Source organism: Sphaerodactylus townsendi, linkage group LG03 (assembly GCF_021028975.2).
Source record: "Sphaerodactylus townsendi isolate TG3544 linkage group LG03, MPM_Stown_v2.3, whole genome shotgun sequence".
Taxonomy (NCBI): Eukaryota; Metazoa; Chordata; class Lepidosauria; order Squamata; family Sphaerodactylidae; genus Sphaerodactylus; species Sphaerodactylus townsendi.
This window is the reverse complement of record NC_059427.1, coordinates 99,138,219-99,158,924: the sequence shown is the minus strand read 5'-3', so window position 1 is coordinate 99,158,924 and position 20,706 is coordinate 99,138,219. Positions and strand designations below refer to the sequence as shown.

General features: G+C 40.2%; 1 protein-coding gene across 1 annotated transcript in view; it reads right to left on the bottom strand.

Annotated features, from left to right (window-relative positions):
* The window catches only part of PPARGC1B (PPARG coactivator 1 beta), a 139,360-nt gene that overhangs the window by 55,614 nt on the left and 63,040 nt on the right, over positions 1 to 20,706 (bottom strand). The gene's annotated exons all lie outside the window — the stretch shown is intronic.

Below are 20,706 nucleotides of genomic sequence, written 5' to 3'. Positions count from 1 at the left end.
ACACCCATAAGGAATGCCTGTGTTATGGATCCTATCAGGCAAACCAGTGGGTTGCCACCAGCATGCCATACGGAATGGGCTACGTGGATCAGATCAGAAGTCAATATAAAATGGAAAAAGCAGCTCAATCTGCAGTTATACAAACTGGCCCCTAGTTACCATAGTGTCTGAAAAAGATGATTAACTTTTTTTTCCCCCAGTGCAGCAGAAAATACGGCAAAGAAATCACATGCCAGGTTGTGAAGCAGTAAGCTTCCCACCTGATGGCTGCTGCAGCTAACAATGCTGCCGGACGGACAGACTACAGCAGCTTCTCCATAACCTAATCCTGTTTTAAACCTCAGAGGGCAGCTTTGCACTGTCATTTGCATAAATGCCACCAGGATGCTTTGCAAGGGGATTTGTCATTCAAGCTCCACTTCACCATTCCTGGTTGAAAAGGAAAAGTCACGACGGTTCCGTTTGGGAGGCCAAACAGGACAATGGCCCACAAGGAGAATCTGGAACAAAACAACCAGTTAGGCTACTCACAAAGCAATTGTGGCTTCTGTCAATGACTCATCCTGTTTGATTCAGAGCCTCCCACTCATGAGTAAGTCCCTATGCATGGCATTAAGAGATAAATATAGATTCAGCACCATCACTGAAAAGAAAGCTCCAAATTGCTAAGTAGCATTTTAGGTAGCTGGATCACAAAGCAGCCCATCGTGGGATCCTTTACAACCAGGTTGCAGTGAGAAAGAGTCGGTATTCTCAGTGTGGGCAGCAAATGTCCAAACATGAATGGTAGACAAGCTGGAGTATATAGACATCTTTTAAAAGAGATGGGAAAGAGTTTGGTTCCCTGATCCCCTCCTTCTCTAAAAGATGAAACAAAATCCCTATGCAAGGCGATTTTGTGAGAGCCGTTTGGATTTACCAAAGAAATCCGTAATTACATACTGCAGGCAATGAGGATTATAGACCAACTGAGAGGACAGAGGGTTTTTTTATTATTATTATGAACTATTGACCTTTCCGACAGGACATAGACAGCATCTGCGCAATTAGGGGATTTCTGCCACTTGAAGGACTCACTACAAATGGAGATAATCAGCAGGTATCCATCTGAATGTTTGGTCCTGAACAGAGACTGACTTCTTGTAGCTAAATACCATTACAACTGAGAGTAAAGACAAGTCTTCATTTAGAGTTCCTGATATATCCCACAAAGAAATTGGTAATAAGAAAGAAGGGAAAAGAGTGAACTTCTGACTGGAAATATGTCCCTTTATTATTAGTGTTCCATTCTTGGAATCAGAGCAAGCGAAGCCTACTGAAACTGAGAACTCCAGGTTGATACACTGAGGTTATACTTGCTCTGAAGTTTTGGTGCCTGCAGCAATATCAGACTGATTTAATTTGATGCCCATCTTTCACTCATTAACAAGAGCTCTTCAGATGAATACAAGCATTAGTTCAGCATTTTTTTTGTTCTGTATCAATTACCAAAATATGTTTGGGAAGCTCACAAATAAAGCACACAGGGATAGTAACCATGTATATTGCCTTCAAACAGGGAGGGTTCCTTGTAGTAATCTATGTTGTTGCTAGACCTCAGTGAATTTCCTTTTAAAAACTATCAAATCTAGGAAGACATCACCACAGTTTTGGTAGTGGATTTTATAAGTTAATTGCGTGCCGTGTACAGAACCAGCCCTCTTTTGTTTTGTCTTGAGCCTGCCATCAATCAATTTTAACTGAATGATAATATTGTGAGAGATTTTTCTTGCAATTCACTTCCTGTGCACACGTGCATGTTTAGGTTTTGTTTAAGAACAGTAGGCTAGAGTGGTTTTAGGGAAGACATTTTGAGGAGTTTCCCCCACCTGCATTCTGAAGTAGTGCAATGCCTACAGGTCTGTATACCACATGCATATAAATATAATAAATAAATAAATAAATGTCTGAATTGCTTGTTCACTGTTCAAGCCTTCATGGAATGGCACCCCATTCACCCCAGCAAAGTAGTACACAGTTATGACCACAGAACAGGGTTCAAGTGACTTTAAAGGAGCTCCTGCCCTGCTCTTACGACATAGCAAAGGTGGTAGAATCTGGCTCCTTCTCTGATGGATTTAAAATACTTATATTGTCTTGTCTCCTTAGACTCAAGATGGCTAGCAAAACAATAAGAAGTTGCTAAGTCATGAAAACAATCTGACATCTAACAAAACCAAAACTACATGCAAGATAAAAATGCAGCCACTGCTTCCGAAACAACGGACCCCCCCCCCCCCCCCCCAAGCCCTCCAAAATGAAACTATTTTATGTGCCTTCCTGAGTGGCGAAAGTGAAGGTGCTCTCCATATCCGCTCTTGTAAGCGCTTTCAAATTACTGGTCTTGCTACAGAAAAAGCCCAAGGCCTAAGTGTTGCCAAGCAAACAATCCTTAGTGAGAGCACCACAAGGAGAAAGCTTTCTGAAGAGTGCAGATGACAACGTGGAACTATACTGGGAAATGCAGTGCAATAACATTATTTACTCCTCTTTTTCTGCCCAGTTTACATTCTTGGCTGGGATGATGAAAGAGGAAAGGGAAAGTTTACTCTGTAGCCCTGAAAGAATGACTGCGACACACCAGCAAAAGACTGAAAGACCATGAAGAGATGTTATAAATAAATGTAGTTAAGAAAAGAAAAGGGGGGGGGGGTAGCATCTGCCAAGCAGCATGAAGGTCAGTGCTCAGTGTGTGCCAGGAGATATGCCAACCCTTGCAATGGCATTTGACAAAATGTCATTTTGAATGGGTAAGTCTAGTGCTGACTCGTGCCTTTTGTCAGGCTGCTCCTCTTGACAGTTGTGATATTTATAGCCAAGGCCTCCAAAGAGGCAATTGGCACTCCCAGGGAGTTTCGAGTGCACAGGCAGCCCAGCTTGTGCTGGCAAACTATAAATATTTGACATGGCGGAAAGAGGCAGCAGCAGGAATGATGCCCTGCTGGGCTAAGGAAAGGAGAGAAGGATTTCCTAGCGCCTAGTGAGCCCCCTGAATGGAATTCCTACTGTTTGTTCATCCTTGCAGTATGTGGATATCCCATCCAGAACCTGTACCATGAACCCCCAACGAGGTTTTGAATTTTAAAACCCTAGAGTGATGATTAGTGGAGCGGGCCACAATCTCTCCTCATTAAGAGTCCTGCGCTGGAGCTCACCAATACAACCACAATAAAGATATTTATTGTCCAAAAAAAAAAAAAAAAAAACTTTCCGCGGCGGAATTAACTAGCTATTGTGGGTTTTCTGGCTCCTAATATTTCACCTGCATCTATAGCTGGCATCTTCAGAGGCATTTCACGGTAAGAGGTGGTCACAGAGAGAAACACATCTTACCATGACATGCCTCTGAGGATGCCAACCAAAGATGGAGGCGAAATGTGAAGAGCTAAAACTACCAGATCATGGCCACACAGCCCGGAAAACCCATAGCAGCCAATCAAGCTAGGAAGTCCATTCGATGCCGTCAATCTCCCCGTCACTCTGCAGACTAGAACAAATGAGAGCAAGGCCTCTGTGTCCCCCTCCCATTTTACGATATGACTATTTTTATAACATATCACTCTTGGCATGTTTTGTTTGCAAAACACTTTACAATCTTTTGTGGAGTCACAACATTCCTGGGAATTAGATCACGTATCTTTCCAGATATGGACAGGATGCTAAAAACACCTTACCCAGGCCCACCCAGTAATAAACACCACTGGTAAATATACCTACCACTACTTCCCCCACAAAGCCATTACAGCTAAGAAGCGGTAGGGATAATTGCATAACTTGATGCAGTAGTTGCTTCTTCTGATTTATGCCGAAAGCAAACCAACAATTTGTTCCATCTTTCACAGAATGAATCATAGAAGGAATATTTTGCTTTTCCTCTCTAAGAGGCTCAAGTAACCTAGCCAGCATTTACATCCAATGGGTGGGAATTAGCTTTAGTGAAAAGAGTGGAGACACTATGTCCCAAAGAAGCACCCATTTAGATGCCCATCTAGAGTTGCTGCGAAAAGCAATAGTGTGGTGAGAATAGTATCCTTTCTCACAAATGTGAACAATGGTTCAGTAGAAATTTCATATTCAGCCAGAGGCAGCACACAATTTGTATGTAATCCTGACAATGCAGTCCTAAGCAGAATTAATTCTTTTAAAGTCCGATGAAGTCAATGCACTTGAAAGGCATAACTCAGCTTAGGGTGGCACTGCAAACCACAGACACAACCTGCAACAGGCAGCACCTTCTGCAGAGAAGAACAATTGATAAACCAGTTGTGAATTCTACTCCACTGCTAAAAGAGTCTCTGGAAGAAACCGGATGACAGATGCAAAACAAATAGCTGGTTTAAGATCAGGCAGTGGACATCCCAGAGGTGCCTCTAAGCCCTACTGATATTTTCCAATAAACCTGATGGTATCTCCAGCCAGACAGTATAAAATAACAACAATAAAACAAAGCATGTGTTGAGTATGGCATAAAAATGCAAGTGGGAAATGGGATCCATGCTTAACCCACTAGCAAGCAGTACAGCAGGCAAATTGGTAAGTAATGTCTAAAGGAGAAAAACTTTCAAGTTTCTAGCATCCTTTCTGTTCTTCCAAAAGAGAACTAGATCTGAGTTCCCTGCAAAACAGGGTGAGTTCTATGTCCAGCCAGGATTATGAAAGAGTTTTTAATATATATATACCTTATAGGTCCCTAGATAGAGAATCAGCAGAAAAACATTGAATATCTGAAATACTTAAAATAACACCATCAGCCATCTGCTGTATTAAAAATTAGATAATCTATTAGATCTAGCATTCATGTTCCTACAGGCAGGCAATCAGAGAATAAATGCATGACAGGCTTTGAGGTCAGGCTGGTGAAAAGACAACGCAACCCACCAAGAGCCTCTCTTGCAACAGCCTCAATTAACTTAATGCAAACTAGACAACTCCCATTCATTTCAATACAGCTGGTAGGGGAAAGGTTTAGGGTTGATCAAACCATCTAATCTAAGCAGCTGATCTTCAAACTCCTATTCCTTAGCTTTTCCTTTATCAAGGAAGTTTAATTCTTCAGTTCATAGAAAAGCTCAGATCTGCCTAGTAAATTCAACAGCCATTGCTCATAAACGGCACATTTCAAAGTGATGTGTTTTCACTTTAAAAAGTCTAACTTCATTGCATTACATCATTGTTCTGATACACATCTAGAATTTGAATATGTCTTCCAAGTTCCAGTTATCTGCAAGCAGCATATTTTAATGAGTCATTAAATAACTTTGATTTAAAAAATGAAAAGATGAATGAAGATGCTGGTAAGAAAAGGCATATTTCATGACTCCACAACTACATTGTGCAGGTATCGAATCTGGCACTGGGCTTGAAGTTTATTAATTTGCAAATCTCGGCTTTCATGTTTAAAAATGCAAGCTACAATTCTTTAAGTCTGCTGAAGAGAGCCTTGAAGTATCTGGACAATGCACAGTGAAATCTCAGAAAACCAGGTTATGAAGTGTAGGAGCAGGGCTTAAAGAGTTCAGAAAGAGAGACGACAGTATGAAAAAAGACAGGAGATAGCTGAATGACACAGATCTGGGACATAGCAAAAAGAAGCAGATTCCTTAGACAGTGGAGGAGATTCAGAGGCCCTTCGGAGAGTTTCCCATTCTGGACAGGTTAGATCAGTAGTGACCATACTCCACCAACATACAGACATAGCTATCAAGTTAATTGAATAATGCTTAGAATACAAATCAGAAGACTGAAGTTGCCAGATCTCTTGTCTAAGCAAAAGCTCTGGGCCTTAGAAAGCCACTATGATAGGTTCAGTTGTGTGGTCAAATAATTGTCTTGCTACTGGTCTTATTGCAGGTATCACTTGTGGACAGCAGAACACTGTACAGTCCTTCCTGGCCTCTACCTGTTGGAGGACTGTCTGAAAACAGTAAATAGAAACACAAGGACAGAATGTCATAGCAATGGCCTTGTGCACTTTTTGCACAGTAGTAAATTATAAATTTGAAAGTCAGGCACTATCCAAGTGCTGAGACCCACTTTCATCTGCTCGAAGAGTCAGTGTAGTTGGTGGATTCTTACCCATCCCCAGTAGGGAGCTGCAGTGGAGATCTTCTAGCAGTGTCTGTTCTTCTAGCAGTGTTTGTGGGCTCTGATCCTACAAGGAAAAAAGGGTTCTGAGTATAAGGGTAACAGATGAGGTGGCTGGAGTGGAATGGCCGGTGTTTACCCAGGAATGTGATTTGTGCTCCCCCATTTCCCCAAACTCTACAGATTTCTTGACACAACTTTGCACTGGCAGCACGGTGATGTCACATGAGCATATCTCCAATGGGGCACCATTGATTCACTGAGCATATATATCATGTGTCCCCTGTAAGGGAGACACTTCAATGTGTGTCCTGAGGTGGGATTTCTGTAAAGGTTCTGAGAAGACAAATGTCATCAATGTGTTCTTCATATGTTCATTATCAGATTTGGTTAATTGTGCAAAACGCCTGTTCTCTGAAGTCCCTATCACCAAAGTTTCCACTTTTGTTTCCTAAGGCTGCCAAACATGATACCACCATGCGTTGTGTTATCTGAGCTATGAGTGTTGTGATTGGGGCTAACATACTGTAATAGATGAATTGTGACTGGCTGCAGGATAACTCAGAATCCAAAGCTGCATTGTAGCTCAATAGGAAGGAGGGAGGAAAGCAGTGGGGCACAGTTATGTTTTTTGCACACTGAGTTCAGTGGGAGCATTGAGACTTACACCATCTCTGTCGCCAGTGTAATGTTATAGTGGTGTTGTGACTGAAACCCTGGGCTGAGAGAGATAAAAATATGGGCTAAATCCGTTCTTCCCCATGCATACCTCTGCCATCACTTAGCTGTGGCGCTGATGTAGCACCAGAGCTGGGGTTATAACAGCATGGAGTCAAGTAAAAAACCATATTGATGCTTCGCTGATATAACCCCAGCCCTGGTGCTACACATCAAGCTCAGAGAGGCCACAGCTGATCTGTCTTCAAGATATGCTGACAGAGTTGCTTAGATGCTGTTCTAAGCCTCTCCACTGGCCTCTTAGAATGGAATCCTTAAATGGCTTCATTGAATTCACTCCATTTTGGTAACAACCACACATTTCTAGCAGTTTTCATGTATTTAATGTTGGGTTTGACTTATATGTTCCTGTATGAGGAAATCTTTTTTTGCCTTGAAATACATGACTTTCCTGAAAGGCTATACGAGTTTTGTTTTGCGGTGATCCACACTATAATTAAGAGATAAACTTCATCTCATCTGATAAACGGTATAAAATTACTTTTTTTGATGCATGATTCTGCCATAGGGCCTCTGAGATACTGAGTGCACTAGTCTTGGATATTTAAAGAATCCAAACTTTTAATTTCCTTGAAATATCATTAATCTGGTATCTATTGCATCTATCTCATTTTTGCTCATGATTCCTACAAGAGTTCAAGGTAGTGTACTCACAGTTCATTTGAAGAGTTTTCTTTATTTCAGAAATGCAGTGTAAGATATCCTTATACTAAAGGATACTTACTCTTACAGGCCCATCCTATGCAGTTATTCCAGTCTAAGTCCACTGAAATGAATGGGCTTACGCTGGAGTAACTTTGCATGGGTGTTCACTATTATTGCTATCTCTACTGAGGTCTCGCCTTGTGTGCCAATAAATTGGTATATTTTAAATTATTCATGTACCCTGGGTCCACTTTTGAACAACACCCATGACTCAAGACAAATCTCACTGAAGCTATCAATCATATTTACCAAAGTATAATTCCTGAGGTCAGAATATGATGAAGGATGCATGGCTGCTTCAAGAAGGAAGGAAGGAAGGAAGGAAGGAAGGAAGGAAGGAAGGAAGGAAGGAAGGAAGGAAGGAAGGAAGGAAGGAAGGAAGGAAGGAAGGAAGGAAGGAAGGAAGGAAGGAAGGAAGGAAGGAAGGAAGGAAGGAAGGAAGGAAGGAAGGAAGGAAGGAAGGAAGAAGACTCATATCTCATTCTCCCTAGTAAAGTCTAGTAAATAAGAAAACACTGTCACTATGCTGCAAGATTCCCCGCTCCCTCACCCAGACAATGAAGTGGGCCAGGGAAAGGAAAATTCTGAATGCAATGATGACGTTTTGCATGTTCAATATCAGTAGATGTTGTCAGAGATAAGGGGAGGAAAGAGATACTTTCAGTAATGAATTTGTATTCTCTTTACCATCAACCTCTGGGCCCTGCTTTCATTTTCTGTTGCTGACCACAGGGAATGAAAGTTAAATCCACGCAATGACTGATCAGAAGTTTCTTGTCCTCAGCTTGTTGAAAACAAAATAATTGTTTTTAGGTTCTCTCACTAGAACCTCAATCTTGTTGAGGCTATGTGCACTTGGGGATTTTTTGAGAACATTGAGTGGATGTTACAACAAAATGGCTGCCCAAGCGGTGCACACGGCCATGAAACAGCTGCTATGAAAGTTGAGAATCAAAAATGTTGGGAGATTCCAAGAGAAGTGTCATCCTGTGATGGAGTAGCTGTTTTTTAATGGGTGCTCCTCAAAGACACAAAGGTGATGTCTTCCAGGCTCTTCGAAAGTATTTCTTGTTTCAATGAGATGGAGGAAATTGAGGAGTGGATTGTTGCTTTCAGGATTGAGGAAGTGGGCACCGGGAAACAGACAGGTGATGGTGCCCTTTGGCAATCACTGCTCTGGAATTTCTACCCAGTCATATAGACAGAAGTGTTTGTAGTGTATGATTCAATGTCCATTTTGGTATTTGGAAAATAATTTTGATACCTGATCTTTCAGTTTGATTTTTGCATTTTAAAATTTCTATCTTTTATTGTAGTGAGAACACAACAAAGAGCATATAGGCAGGATCTGCAAAAAGGTTTCAGCCCAAAATGGAAAAAGCATTTTGCCTTTCCCAGCTACCTGATAGACTCTTATTTCTTCTGGTCATATTTCCACACAGAGAGTTAAATAGGGCTATCTTACACATAGTTCCATTGGACTTTGGGAGTAAGTTCCATTGGGTTTACTGAGACTTTTTTTCCAAGTAATCTTGGAAAGAACTTACAACTTCTTTCCAAGTAAACTTACACTAAGATCAAGTTTAAAGTCAATTACCTGCCAATGTGACTTATTTTTTAAATATATATATAACTTGTGCAAATTTTAAGGGGAAAAGGCAAATACTGGTTCAGAATAACATGAACTGCTCCCACGTTTCTTTAAAAAACCAGATACACAAAAACAATGATTCACAAAATACATTTTGAATGCAGAATTTGGGCATTTGTAGTGAAAAGACAAAGCTCAGTACCCACATTTCACGTTTATAAACCCTCATTAATAATTAATATTAATCTACTGAAGGTATTTTTCTAATGTCAGTTCTCCTTATCTGGAGGTAGAAAGGTATTTTCAGGAATTCTCATCCCATATGTCAATCATATTCGTTTCAAAGATCTCAGCAACTCTGCTCAAAACCCTGCACAAAGGGCCTGTTCTGTATGGGCCAATAAACAAAGGTTAAGGACGGAAAAAAACCCATTTTGGGGGTGGGACTTTGCACAGATCCTGCTCCTAAAGCGATCTGTCTCACGTCATTTCCCTCAAACCAGGTTTTTTGAGAATCGCACTGTCCGCAAATCTTTTGAAAAATCCCGGGTTGCAGTCACTTGCGAGTGAACAGCCGGCCAGGAAACACTTTATTTGGCTGCGCTTTCATTTAAAAAAATATTTCCCAGCTTATTTTTGTGTAACCACGCAGGAGCAAATGGTTGTATTGTGGTATTGTGAGACGTCAGCATGGTTGTGGGGGTTCATTTGTGCATGCCTGCAAGGCTACACACTGTGGGAGGTAAATTAAAAAAGATCCGCTTCCGTGCAAAGGCGCAACAGCAACCTGCATTGTTTCCGCGGGCTCAAATCACTGCCTGCACAGATGCATGTGAATGCAAAAACAAGAAAGCGGGTTACTTTATCCTGACTGCAATCCACTATACATTTGCTGTGTGGAAAGGGCCACGGATGAACAGGCTTATAAAACATGCTTGCAGACATTACCTTCCCCAGAGCTACAAACCTGGAAGCAAAAGTGTATTTCAAAAGAGATATTTGTTACTGTGGAGGTCTGAGGCGATCACGTGTTCTGGTGTGATCCCACCAGTACATTTGGACTGCCAGCAACCTGTGGGGACACAGATTGATAGCTGGATTGCAAGAACAAAAAACTGCCAGCACATCATTGCACTATTCACTCAGAAACACTCTACAATCTCTAAGAGATAGCTGGTTGCTCAAAATGGTTTAGCGGCTCCAAGGTGCATATGAGGCGGCTCTCCCATTTCACAAGGACATCTGCTTCCCTTGTTTCCTAGTCCCTCCCTCCTTTTTCTCTGCACCTGCATGAATGATAGATTGCCCTGTCCCCATTCACAGTACTAGCCAACACGCCTGGAAAGCTGCAGGGAAAGCTTCAACTAGAGCAGTAGCAGCAGACTAAAAAAGGAATAGAAATCAAACATCCTTGCAGAGAGGTATTTCAGAGAATGAATCTTATTAACAAAGCCACCCCCTTTATACCTAGTTCCTCTACCCCAACTGCTAAGCACTAAAGGACTGGGCAAATAAGGGAAGTACAAGGGGAAAAGAAGATAAATGAGGGAAGTTCAAGGGGAAAAGAAGCTAAATATTTTCCAGATTATCAAGATGACTCTTAATGGGTGTCAGTGAGATCCATTGGTCTCAAAATTCCATGAACTGTCAACTCATCCCTTTTACATGGAACAACTGATTAAGTAAATATTTTGAAATATTTTCCCTCTGATTTTCAATACAATAGCCTAGATTTTCAGAGATACCCTATAGGTCCTTCAGGAATACACGCCTTGACAAGGTAAGAGATAATGACAGACTTTGAGGAAATAAAACATTTTCACTCATATCTGTGCCATACTCCTCACAGCATCATTTTTAAAGGATTCTGGGACTTTTTCCCACGATAACAGCGGACTGGTTCACACTTTGCCTTCTTTTAGATTTAGCTGGTTAGAGAAACCAGGATTAGGCCAATACATGTTCACTGAATACTGTCCAGGCCTGGCAAATCCTGGCTTTAGTGCTGTTGTCATTTCTACCTACAAGAGACCCAGCTGCTAACCCAGCCTGCCTTGCTTTCCACTGACAACCAGCAACACAAGTGCAGGGGGAACTTCTCTAAGCCCTGGCCGCTGCTGTAACTTCAAGTCAGCTGCCAAGCCATGCCTTTCCTTCATGGAGGCTAACCAAAGAAGCTAAGACAGTTCCACGTTAACTCTTTCTCCTTCAACATCCCCCCCCCCCCAATAAATAAATTCCTGCTGCTGATTCCAGGAACCTCACATGCAAATTCAACAAAACTTCCTCCCAAACATTAGTCTTCAAGCAGCCATTTGTTGACTATCTCACTGTTAGATTGCCCCCCCCAGCATCAATCAATCAATCAATCAATCAATCAATCAATCAATCAATCAATCAATCAATCAATCAATCAATCAATCTATCTATCTATCTATCTATCTATCTATCTATCTATCTATCTATCTATCTATCAGAGTCCAGGTCTTTTCCTCCATGGCTCCTAACCTATGGAATGGAAACCCCTGAAGAGTTGAGGACAGATACCTCCTCCTTTTCAGAAGGCATTGCAAAGTTTGCTTAAAGTTTGCTTTTTTGCCAGGGCTTTTGATGGGGTTGAAACAGCCAGCGTCTTTTTGAAGGGGATGAAGAAATATTGAGGTTTGATGTTTTATTTTGTTTTTTTATTGGATATGCTTTTAAACTAATCTTGTAAGCCACTTTGAACCCAAGGAAAGGCAGGGCTAAAATATTTTAATGAATGAACGAATACATAAATTGTCCTGCATGTTTTCATCTCCATTGTCCTGAATGTTTTCATCTCTCACCATTTTGCCACATGTTCAAATCAGGAGTCAACATTCCCACTAAAGGCCCTGAGCACACAAACTGACTGTTTCCACACCAGCTTCCACAACAAGCTGGAAACCCAGCTTGTTGGGGTTTCCACAAGCACCCAGATTACCTGAGTTAAATTCACTTTACCGAACAGAGAAATTAGTAACAGTTATGAATGTTAACCTAGATGGACTATGCACAGAAGGGGTGGCTTTGCTGGGAATAAGGAGTTTGCCTTCCCTTCATCTACCCCACCACATCTGCCAAAGAAGTCAATTGTCTCAGTATAACAAATGCCAATAAAATGCTTGTGTAAACCAGTTTTGTAGTTGGAATACAAGTAAATAAGATAGTCAGGGCTACATTGGCTATTTTGGGGACACATGGAAAGAAGTTGCCATATTGCCAGGTTTTTAAGAGAGGTGAGGCAGGGCTAGAAGAGTCTGTTGCAAGGCAGACTTGGAACTGGGCAAGAAGAAATATAGTATTAGGAGGAGCCAGTTGAAGCCAAGAGTGGCTTTATCTTTCACCCACTATTGCCAGACAACCCTGTCGGCGGGCTGGAGATGCAGTCTTTGTGGGAAAACAAGTCAAGATTAAGCCTGGATACCATACGCATATGAAACTTGAAACCATAGTGAAGACTAACTACAATTAATAAATCAGTTTCAGATCTGGTTTGAGGAACCAGAACAAGCCATCATTAATGTGGTGATACAGGTTTGGATAATGAATTCACTATGGTTAGTTTAATTAAACCATGGCTTTTTATATCTGAATCTAGCCAGTAAATTTCAAGCAGTAATTAAGACTTCATGTGTTTTAAGATATTCCTGAAGAAGAAAAAGTGGGTCTCTTTTCCAGAAGTTTATTTAGAAAATGCAATTTCCTACAAAGCTGGCTGGTCTGATTTTCTATCAAATTACACTCAAATTTTGCAACATTAACACTATTTTCTGATAAAATAAAATCAAACACATATCAAAATCTACATACGTCTCTCCTTCTGAGAATTGTACTTAGAAAACATAGCTTGCACCTGACGATATACCGGTGGTCCAGTTCATGCACTTTTCAACACAAGAGAACATGTAAAAATAAAACATACCTAGGTCTATGTCTATTATGCTACATGAACACTCATATTAAATTAACTAGGCTGCAATGAACACCAGATACTGCTGACAATTCTGGAGAAAATATATCTTGAGGTTATTTGTATCCATATAATGAGACTAGGTAAATGTTGGTAAGAATTTGATGACAGAACTATGATTAAGCCCTAGCAAGCATCGATAGGTGCCAAGGTGTATTGTCCCTGCGATATCTCAACAAACTCAGGTGTATTACCTCTATAAGAATCTGCAGAGGCACTTTGGTTCTCACAAACTGTTTCTGTGAAATGTTTTAAAGAAAGGTCTCTAATGTATAGAGGTGAAAAGTCAAGAACAGAGACTACTAACAAGGTCGGGCTCTCAAGCTGCTTTTGCTCTATATTCAGATTATTTTTATCTGGTCGTGTGATCTCTTCCCAGTGCCTTGAAATCCCATTCCAAAAAAGGCTGGGAAAACAATGCCTGAAAGCCTAAATGTTTCATATCCTGTCTAGTTTTTTCACTGGGGGTGGGGGGGGGGAGGGAGACAAATTCTAGAAACAGCGCACATGGATTCCTTGGTTTTCCATCTTTAGACTACTAAACTATGGGCTGAATTTATAAATGCTTGAATTTTACACATACTACAAGGGTTTGGGCAAGATGAATCAGGACTGTTTTGCTCATATACTATAATGTGTGTAAAAATGTGTGTATTTCCACAGTCCTAAATCAAAGAAACTGGTAAAATATACTGGGCACAATGTTACAACTAAACCCTACCGAAAACAATGTAATCTTGGTTGCTGTCATTCCTAAACTTAGTAAAATTGCCATATCTATCAATTGAAGTGGGTTTAAAGGCATCCCTTTTTTGCTGGATTTTGCTGACAGCCTACCAGTTACCATTTTCTATTTCTGTTAAATTTTTAAAGGGCTTTGTCCATGATAAAAATGATAATCTATGGTTTACTAGTAAACTTCAAGTGAAGAGAAAAGGGCAAGGGGGTGGGGGAAGAAATGAGAATGGAACTTTAAAGAAAAGGGTCCTAGAAAAGTTATCTGCCTGTTGGCTGAAAAATGTACATAAGTTGGTAAAGACTGGTTATTACTTGGTCAGCCTGGGATCAGTCAGGTTGGTGAACTACAACCATGATTGGTGGGACGCTTTTTTAAACAGATGTGGGGTGGAACTTTGATAAGACCATGAAATAAAGCAACCCAAGAAAATGTGTTTAATTTTGAAATTTAAAACTACCCCCCTCCCACACACACACACACAAACTCCCAGATGAATAGTTATTAAATTATCCACAGGATTTTGTTGGCATGAATTAGAAATTTTAAGTATAATACCGTATATACTCGTGTACAAGTCGACCTACATATAAGTTGAGGCACCTAATTTTACCACAAAAAACTGGGAAAACTTATTGACTCGCGTATAAGTCGAGGGTGGGAAATGCAGCAGCCACTGGTAAATTTCAAAAATAAAAATAGATACCAATAAAATTACATTAATTGAGGCATCAGTAGGTTATATGTTTTTGAATAGTTATTTCAAAGAAAAACAGTAAACTAGCTCTGTAAGTGGAAAAGAGGGTCAACAAGAACAATATGGTAACAAGTACAAAAACCTTAGCTTTTTGTAGAGAAGGTTTTTAAACAATGGATCTCACTATAAAAACTGGAATAAACATGCCTGTTCATCGTGACTCAAAACTACCCTGCTTTTTAAAAGAATAGTTCATTATTTTTAGTGTACATATTTTAGTGTACATAAAATTGCACATGGCAGGTGTCATTTTAGAAGGAACATTCACACAACTTGTTAGGGGAGGAATGTTTATGTTAGCAGTACCAACATTTCAGAGTATCTTTAGGAGACCCTCCTGATGATACCACCCAGGTTTGGTGAAGTTTGGTTCAGGGGGTCCAAAGTTATGGACTCTCAAAAGTTAGTTCCATTGGAAACAATGGGGGATGGGAGCACCCACTTTGGGGATCCATAACTTTGGACCCCCTGAACCAAACATCACCAAACCTGGCTGGTATCAGCAAGAGATTATCCTGATGATACCACCCAGGTTTAGTGAAGTTTGGTTCAAGGGGTCCAAAGTTATGGGCCCTCAAAATGTAGCCCCATCTACTATTAGCTTACATTGGAAACAATGGGGGATGGGGCACCCCTTTTGGGAGTCCATAACTTTGGGCCCCCTGAACCAAACTTTATCAAACTTGGCTGGTATCATCAGGAGTGTCACCTGATGATATTCTGAAATTTTGGTGCCGCTAGCCTAAAAACTGCGCCCCCTGGCGGCTGACAAAGTAAAAACCCAAAAATATTTTTTAAAATACAGCTGACTCGTGTATAAGTCGAGGGGGGCTTTTTCAGCACAAAAAATGTGCTGAAAAACTCGACATACATGAGTATATACGGTAGTTATATCTTTAGAAGAAATATGTAAGAAATTTGTTTTTCTTCTGCTTTATGCTTCTTGCTTAGTTTGTCTTACATTTGAAACCTGTACAGTTATTTAAATAAATAAGAAAGTAGTTAGAATCAGTCCCAATGCCTGATAATTTAAAAGCATTGAATTAACATAATATTTTTTAAATCTTGGAGTGTTCTTCCGGGTACTTTGACTAATGAAATGAATGTCTCAAGTGGTGACAATTCCCAATGACAGGCCATTTGACATATCATTTACACTCTTTCAGATTCTTTTAAATCAAAGGGGCATCATGGTCAACACTAAATGCCGTAATGGAGATGTTACAAATCACTAGAGGTTGCAACTTATTTGCATGTTAAATGCACACATAAGTTACAAAGCATTTGCACAAATTATGTACAATAATAAATCCTGTTAGCAGCTTAGACTTTCCAGCCATACAAGCAAGAAATGTGATGCTACCGATGCCAGATGTTCAAAATTATGAGACTGACCCTCAAACATTTAAGATTTAAAATAGAATAATAAACTGCTGTTGCGTAGTACTTACCTTCTGTACTTCTGGTCTAAGTTTCTGCACTACAGAAGTTATTCTACATGACTACATTAGATTCATTACCATATATTGTTCAAATGCCCAAAGCATGACATAAATACCAACAAAGCAACACTCTATTCAAGGAAGTAGTGTTGAGCAAAGTTTATCTTTAGTATAATTAAATCTAAATGACTCAAGCAAATGAGCTATGTTCCAAAAACACAAGGAAGTGAAAAATCTGAACTGACCTTTGTGAAAGTTCTTTCCTAACCCTGCAGGTCTCATTCAGAACTTTAGAAGGAAAACAAAATCCATATTCTGAATTTGCCTTGAAGAATCTAGCTCTCTACATTTACTAATCAAACTGGGGATACAGTAGATTTATGGGCAGTTTCATTTGCTCTCTAGACTCTGACTGTGAGGCAGGCTGCCACCCCAATGTTCTTGTATCCCTGAACAGTTAGAACTGAAAAATGTCATTCTAACAAAGAGTGAACCATTAGAATACTGATAAGCCTGTAACTGCATATAGTTTCCTCAAGAACCACTTCATATTTTCCAAACACTCTATGTTCTCCATTAACCAAAGTCTGAGGCCTTGAATAGACCAGACTTGTATATAGCCAGGGCCAGCACCTGAAGTGAGTCAGAATTGTTTCCAGGGAACTGTTATGAAAGTCTCCCCTCCCTTTCACAACCACAAATGAGCCAGTAATTTTCTCAGCATTTGCAAAATTGCAATAGATCTTTCCACTATACACAATCAAGAAGGGCAGCTACAATGCAACCTGCACACTAAAAGAGAACTCACCATCTTAGAAATGTGCAATTATTCTGCAAATTAGGGAGAAGTAGGTGTGTTCGACTGAAGAACCTAAGTGACATATAATCTCAAGGCACCTTAAAGACTTATCCCATTGTGGCACAAGTATTCATCTGTTATCCCACACTTTGACAGATGGTAGAGATAAATGTATATGAAAAAATGATCACATTAAATGAGTACATGATCCACAGAGTGGGTACAGACTACTCTGAACTATGAATGATTAAACATCCACTGGTTCAGCTCACCAGTTCTTCACCAGTCACAAGCAGGGCGACTACTATCTCACAATCGATTCACCAGGCTACTTTTCAATTATTCTAAAAGTGAAGCACAATGGAGTCAACATGTGCATTCTCAGAGTCTGACAACAGGTCTGCTTCCTCCCTTTGGCACAGATGGGTTGTCACTGCTTACCTCTCAGTAGCCAATGGTGTAAACATTGTATTAAATACAGTAAATACTTACTGTAGCCAGTAAGTATTAAAATTCATTTGTTTAGAAAATGGGCATGCAGACTCTCCAGATTTGCTTGAGGCAGTTCATAATCAAACAAAATCAAACACAGTAAAAAAAATACCAGTAAAAATAACTAACACTCATTATTTTCAAAGGCTTTTATGGCTGGAATCAACTGGTCATTATGAGTTTTCTGGGCTGTGGGGGGTGGTGGTCTGATAGTTTTAGCTCCCAACATTTCATCCAAGTCTATGGCTATGGGAAATGACAACAACACTAAAGTCGGGATTTGCCAGGCCTAGACAGGATTCAATAAACATGTATAGGCCTAATCCTGGTTTCTCTAACCAGCTTCAGAGACATGCCACAGTAAGATGTGCCAGTTCAGAAAACCCACAACCACCAACTCATTATTATTTTTTTACAAAGTTTTAGCGTTTGGTAAATTTTAAAGACCATATTATCCACATTTATTTTCACAGCCTTATGGGAAGTGTAATCATTTTATTTTATTTACTTCATTTGTACTCCACCTTTCACCCCAATGGGAACCCAAGGTGGCTTACAGAATTCTTCTCCTCCATTTTATCCTCCCAACAACTCTGTGTGGTTGATTAGACTGAGAGTGTGTGACTAGCCAACATTTATTCAAGAAGCTTTTATGGCAGAGTGGGGATTCAAACCTGGTTCTTCCAGATCCTAGTTCGACACTCTAACTGGCTCAGTGACCTGACCCAACCACCCATGACCCTGGGTAGAATCAATCTCAACCAACTGCACAGATGCAAAAGATCCTGCAAGGCTAGAAAACAAAATGCCAGCACAGATACTGTGCAGCTGTGATGCTGTTTGATAGCTATTCAAGATGGTCAACAGGTGGGCAAACAGATCAGTCATTTGGCTCACAGAATCTTGCAGCTGACTTACAAGGCATGCTTGTCTATCAAATGTGTTCACTGCACAATTTGCAGTATATCTACTCCCAACTGCTGATGAATTAGCAAAGTAGGCTGAATCTAAATATCACATAAACCAGAAAAAAGGACAATTGTTTTTTGTAATGAGCTACTGATTCCACTCCCTACTGAGTCCAAATCTGACTGTATATAATCTGCATATGGATTCCAACTCAGCACTTCTCACTTGAATCTCCTTATTACTGAATGTCTGCTAAGACTGAAATACTCTCCCTCTGGTTTTTGAGTCTTTACATTTTTAATGTTGGATATTTGTCCATTTATTATGTTGTGTAGACACAATTCAGTATAGCCAATATAAATGGCAGAAGGGCAGTGACAGCCTGTATATATCACATTAGAAGATATGAAGATGAGTGAGCTCTTGATGGCATGGCTTGTATAACTGCATTCTGCAATAGTATTATTTGAGTGGACATGGAAACAGATTTGGCACAGTAGTTTGTGAAAGGACTGGTGGCAGATGTGACTGAATCTCAGGAGTTGGCTGTAAACAACAGATCACATGGTCTGGATGGCATTGTAAAATGTAAATAATTATAGAGAATCAGCTGGAAGTCCCTCCATCCTCTTTTGTTAGTCAACTTTTTCTGTGGGATCCAAGCCATTAATTGGTCTCCAGAACACAGAACTGCTGTATGGACTGATTTAGACTCAAATTGATGAGTGCAGAATCTCTTAAGATCCTGGAATTTCTCAACAAATCTCAAGGCACCTGAGGACATTTGCTTGGAGAAAACTGCCCTAGATCTGCCATAAATATGTTGGTATAGGGCTACTGACTTCACAATACAAGGTATCCTCAAACCTAAAATTTCTGCAGGCAAGGATGAAATCACAAAACTCAGCAGTCAACTGTAGTAAGGTTATCATAATGGATGGCAATCTTGTAGTTTTGGGTACATATCTCTCTGCAAGTGGAACACAGTGCTTTATGTATCTTAAAAAGTTGTCACTGGATCATAAAACCTTATGCTCCAATATATGTGTTGGTCTTTCACAGTACAAGATTCTGTCATTCTAATTTTCTGAATAGTTTTCAAAAACTGGGTACTAAAATTAGGGGCAAAAGGCATCATAAAGAGAAAAACATCACACTGCTATTGAGGAGAAGAGGTGTTGTTTGTTTCATGGGGAAATAGAGTCCAAGTACAGAATCTTTCAGATTTTACAATTAGAGATCAGTGACTGTCCAGCATTTGCTGAGGTAAACAAGTGTTTCTCTAAACATACAGTGGACTTCTGCCAAAGAGATGTAGCCAAGCTGTATGTCCACTGCATGTCTTTAGTGTTTGGAAACACAAGTCTTCTCTTCACATACTGAAAACATGATGCAAACATTGATGAACCACCACTACTGTGGAAAAGTGAAGCTGCTCTACAAGAGAAGAAAACAAGAAGAAAAAGTATTATTGAAGGACAAACAGGGAGTCAGAGAAGTTCAAGCTCAGATTAAAAAGGCACAAGAAAGCTATTTGTATCCTCTGTCCTTCTTGAGCATTAAGCATGACCTTAGGTAGTCAAAACACAGTCCCACCTAGTGCTCTAAGCATAAGCATAAGGTGATCCTTGAAGTCCAAGGTAAAAGCTGCCACTGTGATCAAGACCTAGAGAACAGACAGAAACGTCTTGACAAATTTTATGGAAAATCCTGTTCTTGGAGACTTGGCAACTAGACCAGTAAGCTTCAAAGCCTGTCACACCAAACCCTGGGAGCATCCAAATACAGCTCAAAAAAGTACCAGCCAACTTTCCAAGCCAATTTCAGCACCTTTTTTTCTCTTTTCCACTTCTCTTAGCTTCCTCTCCACAAAAAGAGGCTCATTCCATTACCTGGATGGAAAGAGGCAGGAAATTAAAGGTAAAGAGGGCATAGGTTGATTTTCTATATGCTTTAACCCCCTTTCCATGTATCAAAAGCTTATTTTGTGTTATAAAAGCAGAGATCATCAATTTCTTATCAACAAAATACTGTTCAGTGCCCCCAAAAGTCCAATACATCCCTTTTATTGACTCTCCCTGACCTGACTAAACTAGCTGCTCCTCAGGACCAGTCGAAATGGTAGGCCACTCAAACAGCAGAACCTGCTTACCATAATGTGCCACCTCACTTTCAACAAGGGCAGTAAATTGTTTTAAAATGCTTCTCCTTTAAAATCATGTCTGTGTGGTGTATGTACCATCAAGCCACAACTGACTCATGGCAACCCCATGTGGAAAAGTCACCTGGAATCAAATCTGGTTCTCCAGATTAGAGTATGCCACTCTTAACCACTATATCACATTGGCTCCATGTCAAAACCTTTTAGCTTCTATCTTAGAGGTATGCTGACCAGTGGAACAATTTACAGGAAGGGACTT